The sequence below is a fragment of the Crocodylus porosus genome, unplaced genomic scaffold (genome assembly GCF_001723895.1).
Source record: "Crocodylus porosus isolate Cpor-Errol unplaced genomic scaffold, CroPor_comp1, whole genome shotgun sequence".
NCBI classification, from domain to species: Eukaryota; Metazoa; Chordata; order Crocodylia; family Crocodylidae; genus Crocodylus; species Crocodylus porosus.
Window position 1 is genome coordinate 53,183,853 of NW_017728886.1, and position 14,348 is coordinate 53,198,200.

Sequence of the window (14,348 nt, forward strand, 5' to 3'; positions counted from 1 at the left end):
CTTCAGTTACAAACCCCCCCCAGATTGGCTGAAAGATTTAATTAAAATACCATAATGCAGAAGCCATTTGAGTGGAAGGCATGTTATGCTGCATAGCAGCAGCATCAAATTTGTGTCCAGCGCCAGGCCAGATCCAGAAAAAATGGTTCCTTGGGACTGGAATTGGAACTCAAGGAGCCTCCTTGGGGCAAATGACAGCAGACGAGAGGTTGATGCAGCTATCATTGGTAAGGCTGAGCATACTCTGTTAGAAAATATAAACTCTATTATTTCTACAACCTGCATTTTGAGGAGGGAAGAGTTACATAACAGTATGTGACACCTCATCCAGAATAATAAATCAACAGATGCCACTATACTTTGTTGTGTGCAATTCATGATCAGTTAAGTGGTAACATGGTAGAAGAAAGATAACGTGGGGCTTTTGATGTTTCTCTGAGTCTACTTTCATAATTTTTATTTTTTACTGTAATCTTCAACCTTTTCATATCAGCTCATGCACAGTGAAGGGCTGGCATTCTGTGATGGTAGAGGCCATGTTCAATCATCTATTGTAAATTAATTAATTTAATGCTAGATTTTCATGTGGTTCAAAGGCCAAACAGTTGTCTTTGTAAGGAACGGTGGCAGTGAGTGACAGAGCATCTAGTACTTTCCCCACAAATATCCCATAAAGAAATTGGAAATGAAGTAGAGCTGATTTTGCATCTCTCTGGTGTTGTGCTCAATGCATAATCTTAAAAAGAAGTCAACAATTGCTCAAAACACTTGGAGAGCCAATATTTTAGATATAGTTAACACCATGCAAACATTCCACATAGCTGATTAAATGAAAAGCAACACTAAATAGCACTCTATCTATAGTACATATTTCATTCATTGCTCAGACCTGGCCTCAGGCTTGTTTAAAAAAGTACCAGATGTTTCTTTGCGAAATGTATTTGTCTTTGTGTGATGACAGATGCTCTTTGAAATCCTAAAGTATGTAATAGCGGAGTTTGCCATCTGAAATCAGGAAATTCAATTTGTTTTCTCAGAGGCACTACTGAAGGGCAAAACCCAGTAAGAATTGCTATATAAACTAATGCTTTTTAACATTATGTACAAGTCCTGCCACTTTGAACCTTGCTTCCAACACTGTTCCCAGACACAAATGGGAAAATTGGTTTCCAAACTCAAGGGACTTGTGCCAGTGAGAACCCTCTTCTGGTCCTGTCTTGTATGTTGTTTTTCTTACACGCAAGTTTACCTTTCAGATTAGCCACTTAAAATGGCCTCAGACAGTGAGTTTTTAATAAACAAATCACATTGCTAATGGGAAGAGAATGCTCTCTCTGAAGAGCAATTAAACAAGAGAAATATGGACACTTCATTATAGGGGCTCTTAATATTTTCAGTAAAGTCAATTAAAATGTCACTGTGCAGCTAAAGAGAAATACATGGTATTTGCCAAACTCAGTAAGAGCAGAATGGATTTTCCTGAACCTTTCCAAAACAAACAAACAACAAAAAAATTGCCATTAAGATGAACTCAGTATGTGAAGTTATAGTCTCTTATACTCAGTTAAAGTTATTGAGAAAGTGATGAGTGAGCAGAAACAGGAGGCTGGATTGAAATAAGTTTTTGACTAGAGTCAAGCCATACTCCTCCAATGACTGAAGAAAAAAAATTGCTGTGCTTCAGCTTCTATTGCAACCCCAAAGCTTGTGTGAAGTTTATAGCAAAGTTTGTCAAGGTTCACAAACTGGATGATTTTCATGCCAAATGAGTTAATTAGTGGTTTGGGGTAGAAATTGTGTAAATCTCAGTGGGTTTGGCTGTAGTCAAAGCATAATTATGAGTCTGAGCTGCTGAAAAGGGAAGCCAGAGATCTGAAAGCTCTCTGACACACTGTACAGGGAGAAAACATCTCAGTATACAGTAATGCATCTCTTATCGTAGTCCATGGAGTTGATGGCCAGAGGATGAATCAACAGTATTACTATATTGTAAAACACATAGGTTTATGAAGATACATTTTTAATGTATTAATGATCTAAATATTCAGAATTTGTTTGGATTTAGCTTTGATGAATATCCAATACTTATAGTCTTCCTTTTTTTTAAATTATTGGTTATGTTAATATAATGCTCTGCTACTTAAAATTAGATAACGGATTACTTGTGTCTATCTGGTCTTCAACCATTGTCTAGTAATATTAATTATTAACACTTTCCATGTCCTTAACTAACAACTGGTTGTTATGGTAATATTGCCAGGGTACTTTTATTTCTTTGTCTTTCCCTGCACCTTTAGATTTCAAGGCCTTGTCTTTTCTCACCATGCTGGAATTTTTTCAATGAGTGTAAAATCATTGCTGCTGTCCTGCTCATTTAAAATCTCTACCTTTCCTAAAAGGACATAAAGCAAGGCATCAAAAATGATAATATATACTCTTATAAATACAGCATGAAAGGGTGCTAACCCACTAGGTTTACTATAGAAGTAGTGAATCTCTAGAGGGAAATTGCTTTTAGGAGTGACCTACTGGAAAACCCAAGTATAAAAACTTAAAGTAAGTTGCATAACGAGCATCTTGCACATCATCTATTCTTGCTAACTATAGTGAGTTTTCTTCATTCATTCCTTGAGAAATTGTGTAATTTTTATTTGAAGAAATCCTGACTCACCTGGAGTCAATGACAAATTTGTTATTGACTTCTGTGGGATCAAGATTTCATTGTGTATGACACCTCAGGAGTTTAAAGTTAAGCTGAAATATGTCCCTTATGAAGACCTTTTTCACTATCTTTGGTTTCCAGGTTTCCAGTAAACTCTCCTAAACCCTGGATTCAAAGCTGCATCTGACATAATACTGAGAGGGACTTACTGGCTCATGGAACCCAGTTTCCTGCCATCAGAGATATATCATATAATTCTGTTAATTAATTTATCTCATGTCTATCACCACAGTACCAGGTTAGTGTCTTCAAGTTTTGTTTCATCTTTGGAGCTTTCAAAGTGTGCTGTATTTTATACTGTTTTATTCTTTTGATATTCTGCCAAAGTGGGATAATTCCACTGATTTATAGCAGCCAGTATATAAGGGACATGAAGCATCAGTGCAGAACAGATACAGACAAAATTATTACCAAATTTTTTTTGTATATTATTTACAAAATTGATAAACAAACACAGTGTCTCATGTGACTTTTCAACATGACCATGTAATTTCTTACTCCTAGAATAAAACAAATGGATCCTTTTACGATTCTGAGTTCCTTTCAAAGCAAGGTATAGAGGATTTCCAGTGGGTGGTCTAAGAATATTGTCTTTTGTTCAACTAAATGTCCTGAGATGTGAATAGATCTGTGTTTACTAAATGCGTCAGTGCAACAGGAATATATTATCAGATAATTCACAAGGAAAATTGATGACGATAATGGGGTGAAACGTGAATGAACATCTTTTTGTGCAAGACTAATGAAGCTAGTGGCTACTGGTTATGAGCTCCAGACATCTCTGTTGGGGTGATCAGACCAGGAAATGCCTTGGGCTAGATCATTTAAAAAGGAAAAAAATAGACTTTTTAAAATCCTGCATGGCAGGCCTGCCTTTGGCAGCATAGTTTCTGAAAGAATTGCATTAGATGAATTGTACTAAAGATGACTCATGACTTGGTGGGCCCCTCCTTGTTTAAGATGCTAGTCCTAATGTTGGTGCCCTAATTTCTGGATCATGACAAGGGATATTTAACCAAATGTCCTAATCTTTTAACAGGTATCAGACAGAAACAGCCACTCCTCTTCTCTATAGTTCTGTATCTGTTTTATAAAATTATGCAAAAATTAAGCATGCCAACTTGGTCTCAGCTGATGGCAACTTTTAATTTGTGTTTTTTATTAGGATTTAGGGACCAGTTGATTTTTGTGTTAAAGCCCTTGGGATTTCAAACTAATAAAAGGAAAAACTTGGACTCCTACCAAGTTCAATAGAGGGCTTTGATTTTATAGTATATTCAGAAAATCAAGCTTTTTTTTACTCCAACCACTAAGGGAGATTCCATTCTGACAAAATCTGGGAAAGCAATGACATTCAAACAAGTGTTTAATCTAGGGCTAGACAGTTATTTAAAAAAAAGGTCCCAAGAAGGACCTTTGCCAATGTATTCAGTAGAATTTTTTGGAAATTACCATTTCAGTGTTTGCTGTGAAGATATGGAAAACTGGACTATTTTGCTACCTTTTTATCTAGAGACGTCATGGGTTTGGGAATGTGGGATTCAAAATAATGCAGTCATTCATCATTTGTTATTTCTCATTCTCCTCTGTTGAATTTCTTTTCTGACCAGGCTTATTTGGGAAACTTGGTGTGGGATAGAAATCAGCTGGACTGTGAATAGATTAAAATTTTTACTTTCAAGGAGTCCTTTTCAGTACTTTTCTCCAAAATGCCAGTGATCAAAAGGTAAATATGTATAGGTACTGTTGAACAACAGTAGTAGCTTGTAAAAAGAAGGAACACATCTATAACTAAAGATTTTATTATTGGCAGATCAGAATCAATGGTTTCATTTAGCAGATCACAATTTGGACTGAGAAAATTCATAACATACGTTCTTTGTAAAGACTCAGATCTCTGTAAGAAGGTACGTTTTTGTAGAATATAAGTCCAAAATAACTATTATCAATGTTTTCAAGAAATTTGTTTGCAATCAAGATACAAGTGGGTAACTATTTTTTGCTAGATATTAAAAATGCAAAATCATGGAGGGGGGAACTCATTATCACTAAAGTAGACAGTAAGTCATTTTGGCTTCTTGCTTTATCATGATTTATTAAATCCAAAGCCAGAACCATTGATTAGGAAGTGACTGCAGAGGAGTTTGCTTCAATAACATTTATTGCCTCTTTTATCAAGCCTAGTTTCAAGGCCTGTATCTCAAGGTATGTATGGACATTGCATTTAGATCAACCTAACTAAAGTTAGGTCATTCTAAATGCCCATCTGTGCAGATGTTTGTGGGGGGGGGGGTGTTAAATTGGGCCAAAAATGTCTAAGTTACATTGGGAATCGGTTAACCCCATCTAGGGAATGTCTGCATGGATCCAGAGCATAGCCTGGGCTGGGAAAGCCTAACCACTCACCCCAACCCCAGGGCTATGCTCTTCCTATCTCCTCTACCCTGAGCAGGCTGTTTTTAGTTCTTCAACACACCCCCTGGCAGACCTGACATGTTTCACTGATACTGCTAAACCCACACCCCCACAGACCCTCTAGCCTCCTCTAACCCTGTTGTTCCCCCTCCACCCCTAGTTACTTACATCAGGTTCCCCACAGCTTCCAGCACCAGGGAACATCTATGCATGCCACTCCTGGTCTACTATCTCACTGCTTAAAGTAAACCATGGGATCATAGACCAAGTGTGGCAAATGTGTGTACACCCTCAGAATGTGAAGTTGTTCAGTGGCTGTGGAGGAAGTTCTCAAACACAGAATTTAAAATGAAAACACATCTTTACAGTAGTAGCTTGGATTCTGACTATACACAAATGCAATCTCTTAGAACAGAAGCTAGCTAAAATAAATATATATGGAAGCTGAAGATTAGGAAGTTGTGAATCATCTTTGGTGTCTGATTCTACAATGTGCATAGGCATTAAGGGTGCTTAGGTTTTGTAGAAGGGGCTTAAGCCTTTGCAATATGGGACAGTTTAGTTTTGAAGGTGATTGTCTACAAAATTTGAACAAAAAGGAAAAAATTGAAGGAATGTTTCTGTTTCCCTAAAATGCTGGCTATCACTGAATGTGAAACACTTTCCACTCTACTAGAAATCCAATTTGTGCTCAGAGATATGGGTTGAACACTGAACAGTGACCATTAGTTAACAAAAAAAAGAAGTAAATCAGTTTTGCTTTTTTCACTAATCTGCCAGATGGAAACTCTACTTAGTCCCTAAGCTAGTTCCAGAAATCCAAAAATTTGCCTGAATACTTGGTAGGAAAGCAGGAAAGAACACAACATAAAATCAGCTGCATGTAAACTTTCCTTTTTAAAAACACAACTCTTTCATGTGAGCTGACTTCCTAACTGCCTGTCTCTTTCAAAAAGCCTAGTCCTGGTATTTAATATTATATTAGTAAGGAGTTATTATTCAGTAATTGTTACTGGCTAATTATATTAATTAGAAGAGGCAAATAAGTAGAAAGAATCATGACTGGCTAATTACAGTAAGTAATATAGAATTAAGTAATGGGATAGGAAAACCTCTACAAGAAACTCTGGCCAGTAACGGAAAATGAACAAGAAAGGTTTTAACTGAAAGCCTTCTCTGAATACACAGATCCACATTAAAAGATCTTTTTATCTTTTATACAGTCATACTTTTGTTTTGTTTACGGCAATTCATTCATTCATTCATTCCCAAAGTTCAGTCCAGTCCCAGACTGCTTAGAGCATGACCCCGCAGTTCTTTTGTTGTCCTGAAGTTGCCACACTGACAAGAAAAATTTAAATGTCATATTTATGCTCAGAAAGTTGGCAAGTGCATCTTGAAACAAAAATGCTCACATCAAACAGACTTCTATCTGGGGAAATGCTTTCCCGTCCAGAGACCAGTATACATTAGTAGCCCAAGTAACTAAGGCTTGGCAAGCAGACAGCGCAATGAAGAGATCCTGAAATGACCTTACGAGGTCAACAGTCTGAGATAGCACTGCAGTGTGTGTGGGTGTGTATTATACACCCTCTGAATATGCTTTAATGTTGTTGCTCTAAAAGCCTGCTCAGATTTTTTTCTGATTGTTTTTGGCGCGTTCCCTTGGCATGAGACTATCATCGATGTCAAAATGATCAAAGAACCCATTGTTATAGTGGAGTCAGTGACTCTGAATCACCCATCCCTTGCATATTTGTTTGTTTCTATCATTTATTTGAAGATCAGTAAAAACAAGGATGCTCCCTTGTATCTATTTTGTGCATCTTGGTATTTCTTTTGCTTGACACTAAGTTTTCCCCTTCAAGGATTGCCATAGGTATTTTAATACAAGGAATTCCTCTTCACAGTAATGTCCTTTGAAAAACAAATATGGCATTTTCTGGGGAAATTTACATGGAGTAATTTAGTTCTGCAAGTTTAAATATGCACATATTATAATTAACTTCGGCATCATTAGAATAGTTGGTGCAAAAGGGTGAGAGTGAAGAGGTGGACAAGAGTGGAGAGCCTTGGGCATAAAAAAGATGGAGGCAGTAAGCAGAATGCAAATCTGCCAGAGGCAGAGGAATGAAAGAGACAGCAGGTAGGATACATCCATGATCACTTGGAGGTGTGGAAGAATCAGTGGATGGAGTAGGGCAAGGAAGTCATTCCAATTTGAAGGGAAGGAAATATTCTGGGAGATAAAGCAGTTTGGGGAGTGAGTCAGAAAGAATAACAAGCAGAAAGGTAGAGCTGGGATGTGTTTTTTAGCTGAATGGAAGATCCTTTATGGGGAACAAACGGTAAACTGTGTTTGCAGAATTCTTAGACCAGAGAGGCATTTGGCAGTATCTGAGGGAGGAAGAATATACTTATAAATGTCTGACTTGTTCAGACCTTAAATCAAACCTCAAACCTTCCAAAATGGTTTGCAACTGCAGAGGATCCCTAACCTTAAGAGGAATCTGAACATGACACCCAAGATTTGAACACCGTAAGAAATTGGCTTCCTTTGGATTGGAATACCATATTAAGTTAATCACTAGTTCTTTCTCTCGCATTTATTTTGAAACTTCCACTCGACAAGTTAGTATAGTTCCTTGTTTTAATTACTAGATAATTTTTCCCTTTTAAGCATATCATTATTGGTTGTGGTTCACTGTATTAAAACTGGATGTAGCAGAGCATCAGGCTTCATGTAAATGGATTACAAGTATGCACTCCTAGGAGTTCATACTTCATCCATTATCTTTCCAGCAAATACACACCTCTTAAAGTCTAGTTGCTGCCAAGGACCTTATGAGCTAAAATGTTTCCCTACTCCTACAAGGTCAGCATTTTCCCTGTTCTCTGGAAACTATGCTTAGATACAGCTGGAAGCATAAAACCTCTTTTTGCCTTTCTTACTGTTATGTTGAGGAATTATAAAAGGGGCTGCCAAAAGTGGTTGCGTCTCCTAAGGAGTGCAGTACCATTATTTAAATTGTTTGCATAAGCTTCTTTAAGAAGAGAACACATGCTCTTTCCTAGGGTATGAGAAAATAATATCCCTGCAAAAAGAATATTGGTTTGGATGTAAGGACAATATAAACACCACCTCTTCTTGCTGCAAGTCCATGGATCAAATTGTTGTTCAAATGTACAAATTGTGTCAATATCTAATAGTGTCTTAAAGATTCCAGCAGATAAGTTTTTGTACCCCATGCCAGTGTAGCCCAGAGACCAACCCACTGTAGTTAGTCTTCTTCATGGTGTAAAAAACCAGAATCTCTCCTATTTTATTTGCCCTGAGCTATTTATTGCTGCAGCTCTCTTTCCTCATAAAAAACTATTTTTCCTTAGCAAATGAGTTAAATGTGTTAAGTTTCGTTCCTGCCCAACACAGATATCTGCTCATTAGGCATCTGCATTATGGAGTAAGCTGTAGATCGGCAGTTAAATATGAAACTTAAAGCAGATCTTTGTTAACTCTGGTTTGTTTTAAGCCCAACACAGAAGTTTAACTGTTCATTTTCATTTAGTATCTAATATATCCCTGAGGTTTCAGTATTTAAATGTCATTATTTTCCCTTCCATGCCTCAATCTTCATTCTGCACCTTCTTATTAAATATTGTTTCCAGCCATGATACTCAACTTACGGTTATTTCATTTTCCTTCGTTTAACTTTGGAACTGTATTTTCCCCAATATGTTCTCTCAATCCAAAATTGGAACCTTGACACTGGGTGAGATCCTGGCAAAACTCTATTAGCTTCAATACAGCTAGGATTTCACTCCCTGTTTTCATTCAGACAAATTCCCTTTGGTGCTGGATGGCATATAATCCTGGATGCTAGATGCAGCCTTGTCCCACAGGCAGTCTGACCAAATAAAATAGAGAAATACTGAAGACTTGGCCCATATGGAATTGTCTGCTGCTGTTTTATTCTACTGATTGTCATTCATGCCATCAGGGGAAGGCTCTCTAGCAACATTATATTTGGAAGCTGTGCTTACTGTACTAGTTCACAATTGAAGATCATTGCTTTCTTGAGCACCTTGATGTTATGCGAAATCTTATTATATACAATTATAAAACAAAGACACATCTCCTTAACATTTATGCAGTCTTGTGCAATTTCTACTTCTGTATAGACCAAGTACAATCCTTGAACTTTCCAAGTCAGTGTAAATCTACAAGAAACAAGAATTACAGACGATAATGCTTAGATTTCAGGAGCTGGGTGGAGGGAGAAATATAACAACATGAATATGACATAGGAACAAATTAACTTTAAATTCCCTGCTGGCACCTTAAGCTTGTACATGTGTTTGGCAAAAACAAAATACTTGAAATCTGAAAGCAAGCAGTGTTGTGGTGCCAGATGTGCGTAGCATTATAAAGTATTCTTCCAAATACTAAAAGCTGTTGGAAAAACAGGCAAGTTCTAATAGCAAAATATAACCTGTAGCTGGGAGTACATGTGTATAATTTCCATTAATAGTAAAACATGTATTGGTATGTATATGTATTCAGGAGAGACTAGATAACATTAAGTAGCAAATGAGGGCCTCCATTTTGCAGATTTTCTGGCAATTTGACTCTATTCCATCCACAATACTAGCATAAAGTCAATTGCTAATGAAAGTTAGTGCCAACAAATGTTCTCTATCTTTCAGCAAATACTCTGCTTTCTCGTGCCACTGTTTCAGCTTCCACATTGATCATAAAACAGAAAGTCAGTGGGGTCATCTTGAATTTAATCCTTGTAATCTTGTCAGATTCTTAATAATACAGATACATAAGATACACATTTTATTTCATTAAAGTAATTCTTTTAACTTAATTTCACATTCAGTTGATGTCACGCCATCTAGAATAAGTGTCCATGTCCAGAATACTGTGAAATGCTGAAGGTCACTTAGAGGTAAACTTTCAGAGCTCCCATGCACACTACCACTTAACACTAACCATTGTGACGCTGAGAAATACTGATTGGCATTTTTTGGTCATGGTGGCTTGAACATTATGTTGACTTTGAGTTTGCAGGCAGTTGCTGGAGGCAAGAGGAGGAAGGACAGGAGGAGGAGAGAAGCCAGGCAGCAGATCCTGCCCAGGAAATGTAAGTGATCCAGCTGCCTGTACCTTTGGTTTTGCTGGTTGTTTGTTTGGTGGCCTGTGTGTATTTGGGGCATGTGCTCTGAGAAGATGGGAGTGATTTCTGACTGGTGAGTGATTGCTAATTGTTGTGGGATTGCTGACTGCTGTATGATTGCTGCCTGGGCCTGACAGAAGTCCTAACAAAGGGGCTGAGTCAGCCAAGGCCCAGAAGGGTATAAAAGGAGACTCCCTGGTGACCTGTGACCAGGGAGCCAGGGAACAGGGACTGCAAACAGGGGAAGCAGTTTTCAGGCCATTTGCAAGCCAGTTCATGGGTAGTAGCATAACATGGCTTATTACCATACAGTGGTGGGGAAGCATCATACTCAGTGGCTTCCTTCCTAGGCCACAACTGGTGCTCCCTTCCCTTGCACCACTGAGGCCTCCACCCAGATGGAACCCATGGTTTCAGCCTCCACCCAGATGGAGCTCCTGGCACCAGACTGCAGGGGCTGCCTGGCAAGGCTGTCAGCAACTGGGAATGGGAGCAAGAGCACCCCCACCTGTGGTGTATGCCCTGGAGTGAGGTCTTTGGAGTCCCAGGTGATTGAGCTCCAGGCCCAGGTAGGCAGACTTCATGCCATCAAGGCCCATAAGCAGGAGAGTGATGACAACTACAGTCAGGTCCTTCTGAAGAATGAAGAAGAAGAGAAGATAGAGGAGAAGGTAGCCAAGAAGAAGGCTGGCCAAAAAAACCCACCTGGAGCTACCTGGAGGATGGTTGTCTCAGGCTCCAGAACATGCAGGGTTAGGGCTGCCCCTCCCTTGGCATTACACAATAGGTATGCTTCCCTCACTATGCATGAGGAGACTCCAATGGAGACACTGGAGGAGGAGGTGGGTAGCCAGTGAACTGCTACCCCCAAGGGGAGATGCAAGGTGGTGGAGGTGGGGGACTCCCTCTAACAGGGCACCATAGGACCCATCTGCTGTCTGGACCCCTTAGCCCACGAGGTCTGGTGCCTCCCTGGGGCCCATATCTGGGACGTTGCGGAGAGGATCCCAGGTTTTTCTGGCTCTCCAACCAATACCTCATGCTCCTCATCCATGTGGGCATGAATGACATGGCCAGAAGTAATCTGGACCGGGGCATGAGCGACTACAGGGCTCTGGGAGCTGGGCTCAAGAGGTTGGGGGCACAGGTAGGCTTTTCCTCTGTGTTTTTGGTTGCAGACCTAGGAGGGAAGGATGCATCAAAGAAGAAGATGACTCCAGCGGTGGTGCTACTGAGAGGGTTTCAGTTCCTTCAACCATTGCACACTTCAGGGAGAGAGGACTCTTGGGAAGGGACAGCATGCACCTCACATGGAGGGGTAAGTCCCTGTTCTTGGCCAGGATGTCCAATCTTCTAGATAGAGCTTTAAACTAAGATTGCTTGGTGGGGGGGACACTGACTGGAGCATGCCCAGGGATGGGCACACAAGAAAGCTCTGAAGTTGGGGACACTAGGAGAGCCACTCTTGCAAGAGCTGAGGGAATAGTTCAGTGACAGGAAATTAAGGGTCTCAATTGGAGGACTCAGGTGTTTGTACACTAATGCCAGGAGCATGGGGAACAAGCAGGAAGAGCTAGCCCTCCTACTCTCCAGTGGGCATTATGATCTAGTAGGGACTACGGAGACCTGGTGGGACTTCTCACATGACTGGAATGTAGACATAGAGGGCTATACGCTGCAAAGAAGGGACCAAGTTGGGAAGAAAGGTAGAGGTGTAGCTCTCTATGTGAGGGAGCAGTTCACCTCCTTGAAGGCTGACACAGGCACCAAAGAAGAGCAGATTGAAACCCTCTGGGTCAAATTATGGGAAGCAAGTGGGGGGTGCTGTGAGAGACCTCAATTTTCCAGACATCTCTTGGGAGGAACAATCAGCTAAGTCAGATCAGTTGCATTGCTTCCTGACCTGTATCGAAGAACTCTACCTGACTCAGGTAGTGCCTAGGTCAACCAGAGGTAACACTCTCCTAGACTTGGTCTTGGGCAAAGGAGACGATCTGGCGAGTGACTTGAATATAGAGGGTAGCCTGGGCAACAGGACCACAAAACCATCATGTTCACTGTCCATCACAAGACAGGAAAATTAGCTAGCAGGGTTGAAGTTTTGAACTTCAAAAAAGCAAATTTCAACAGGCTCAGGATGCGTAGGGGAAGCGCTGCAGGACCAGGGAATGTAGGTGAAAGGAGTTCATGAAGAGTGGTTGTTCCTCAAAGACATAATCCTTGAAGCACAAAAGAAGTCCATTCCCAGGTGAAGAAAAGGTAGCGGAAGGGCTGGTAAACCCTTTTGGCTTAATAGACATATCATGGTCCTCTTGAAAAAGAAGAAAGAGGCATACGAACAATGGAAGCTTGGGACAGCCTCCAAGGAGGACTATACAGCAACAGCCCCACTTGTAGGGAGCAGATTAAAAGCCTAAGGTGATGACTGAATTTAAACCAGCAACACAAATCAAGGATAATAACAAGTCCTTCTTTAGCTATATAGGGAACAGGAGGAAAACAAATGGAAGCATGGGGCCATTGCTTAACAACTCAGGACAGCTAGTTACTGATACTCAGGATAAAACTGAACTCCTGAATGACTACTTTGCTTCAGTATTTCACTGGACTAAAGGGAAAATCATACTAGATAAGGTTCAGAATGGGCATAGTGGGTATGACCACCTTCCTACTCTTGATGTTGAGCTTGTGTGTGACCAGTTAGAAAAGTTAGACATTTATAAGTCAGCAGGCCTGGATGAACTTCATCCAAAAGTGCTAAAGGAGCTGGCCGAAGTCATTGTGGGACCTCTGGCAAAACTCTTCCAAAACATGTGGCGCTTGGGGGAGGCCCCTGAAGACTGAAAGAAGGCCAATGTTGTGCCCATCTTTAAGAAGGGGAGGAGAGAGTACCTGGGCAACTATAGGCCAATTAGCCTAACTTCTATCCCAGGGAAAATCCTGGAAATATTCATCAAGGAGTCTATGTGTAATACGCTTGCAGATGGGAGGATTCTGAATGACAACCAGAATGGCTTTGTCACAGGCCAATCTGTGGTGGGGACATGGCCACAAATCAAAACCTACCTCTGCCAATGGAGTGGCAAGAAAAGCATCTGCTGCCAAATACCAGCAAACATCAAAGACATGGTGGCAGAGACGACGCTGTCGGAAATCACGCCACACCAGTGCCAGAGAGGGGAGGAGAACAGCAGCTTCAGAATGCCGCTGGGGATCAGGCGCACACCCCAGAACTGGCATGGGCATGTCTTGTAGTTGTGTGCTGATGCTGGTTTGTCAGCCAGCCCTCAGAAAGTGGGATAAAAGCCCCACCGACCCACATTCAAGGAGGACCAGAAGTGAGGCCTCCTGAGTGCCTGGAGAGGTGTGAAACTGAGAACTGCCCTGGCAGGGGCGAGTGGTGGCAACCCCAAGGAGCATGATGCCCTGCTAAGACTGGCTTGGAGGAATAAACGTACTTACCGGTCCAGTACCCAGATGAAGATTATACCAGGAGCTTGAGCCCTTAGTCTCAGGGCCCTCGCCACCAGTGCCAGGCATCCTCCTCAAGAGGAGTGCCTACTTAGATCTCCTTATTGCTGAGGGGCTGGGAACTGCCCATTCCCAGCCTGGTGCCAGCCATAGCCCACATTCTTCTGCCGTGGGGCAGTGTCAGCAGAGCTGCTGTTGCTGACACATGGAGCCTCCCTCCATCTAGTGTGCTCCCAGTTGGCTCTCCTTCTGCTGGCTTTCAGTGGGGTTTTTAAATTCCCCACGGTGGTGGCTGTAACAGATAGACTTTGCTTTAGCCTTGGCCGAGGACTAACAACATCACTAGTTGGCATAAGGTGGGTTGTAGGGGAGCTGGAGCCACGAGACAACAACCTAAGTGAGAGACCAAAGAAGCAACCAGGAGAAGTTGGATTAGAGAACTCCGTAATTTCATAGATTTCATAAACATCAGGGCTGGAAGGGACCTTGGGAGATCATCGAGTCCAGCCCCCTGCCCAAAGGGCAGGAAGTCAGCTGGGGTCATAGGATCCCAGCAAGAT

The 14,348-nt window shown here is 41.1% G+C and overlaps 1 long non-coding RNA gene across 1 annotated transcript in view; it reads left to right on the forward strand.

Moving 5' to 3' along the window:
• The first annotated feature begins 1,208 nt into the window (after positions 1–1,208).
• LOC109309457 overlaps positions 1,209–14,348 on the forward strand; it is a 13,488-nt gene continuing 348 nt past the window's right edge. Inside the window, exons 1-2 of the long non-coding RNA XR_002100920.1 lie at positions 1,209–1,219; positions 5,401–5,405. This is a non-coding gene — a long non-coding RNA (uncharacterized LOC109309457). The remainder of the gene's footprint in view (positions 1,220–5,400; positions 5,406–14,348) is intronic.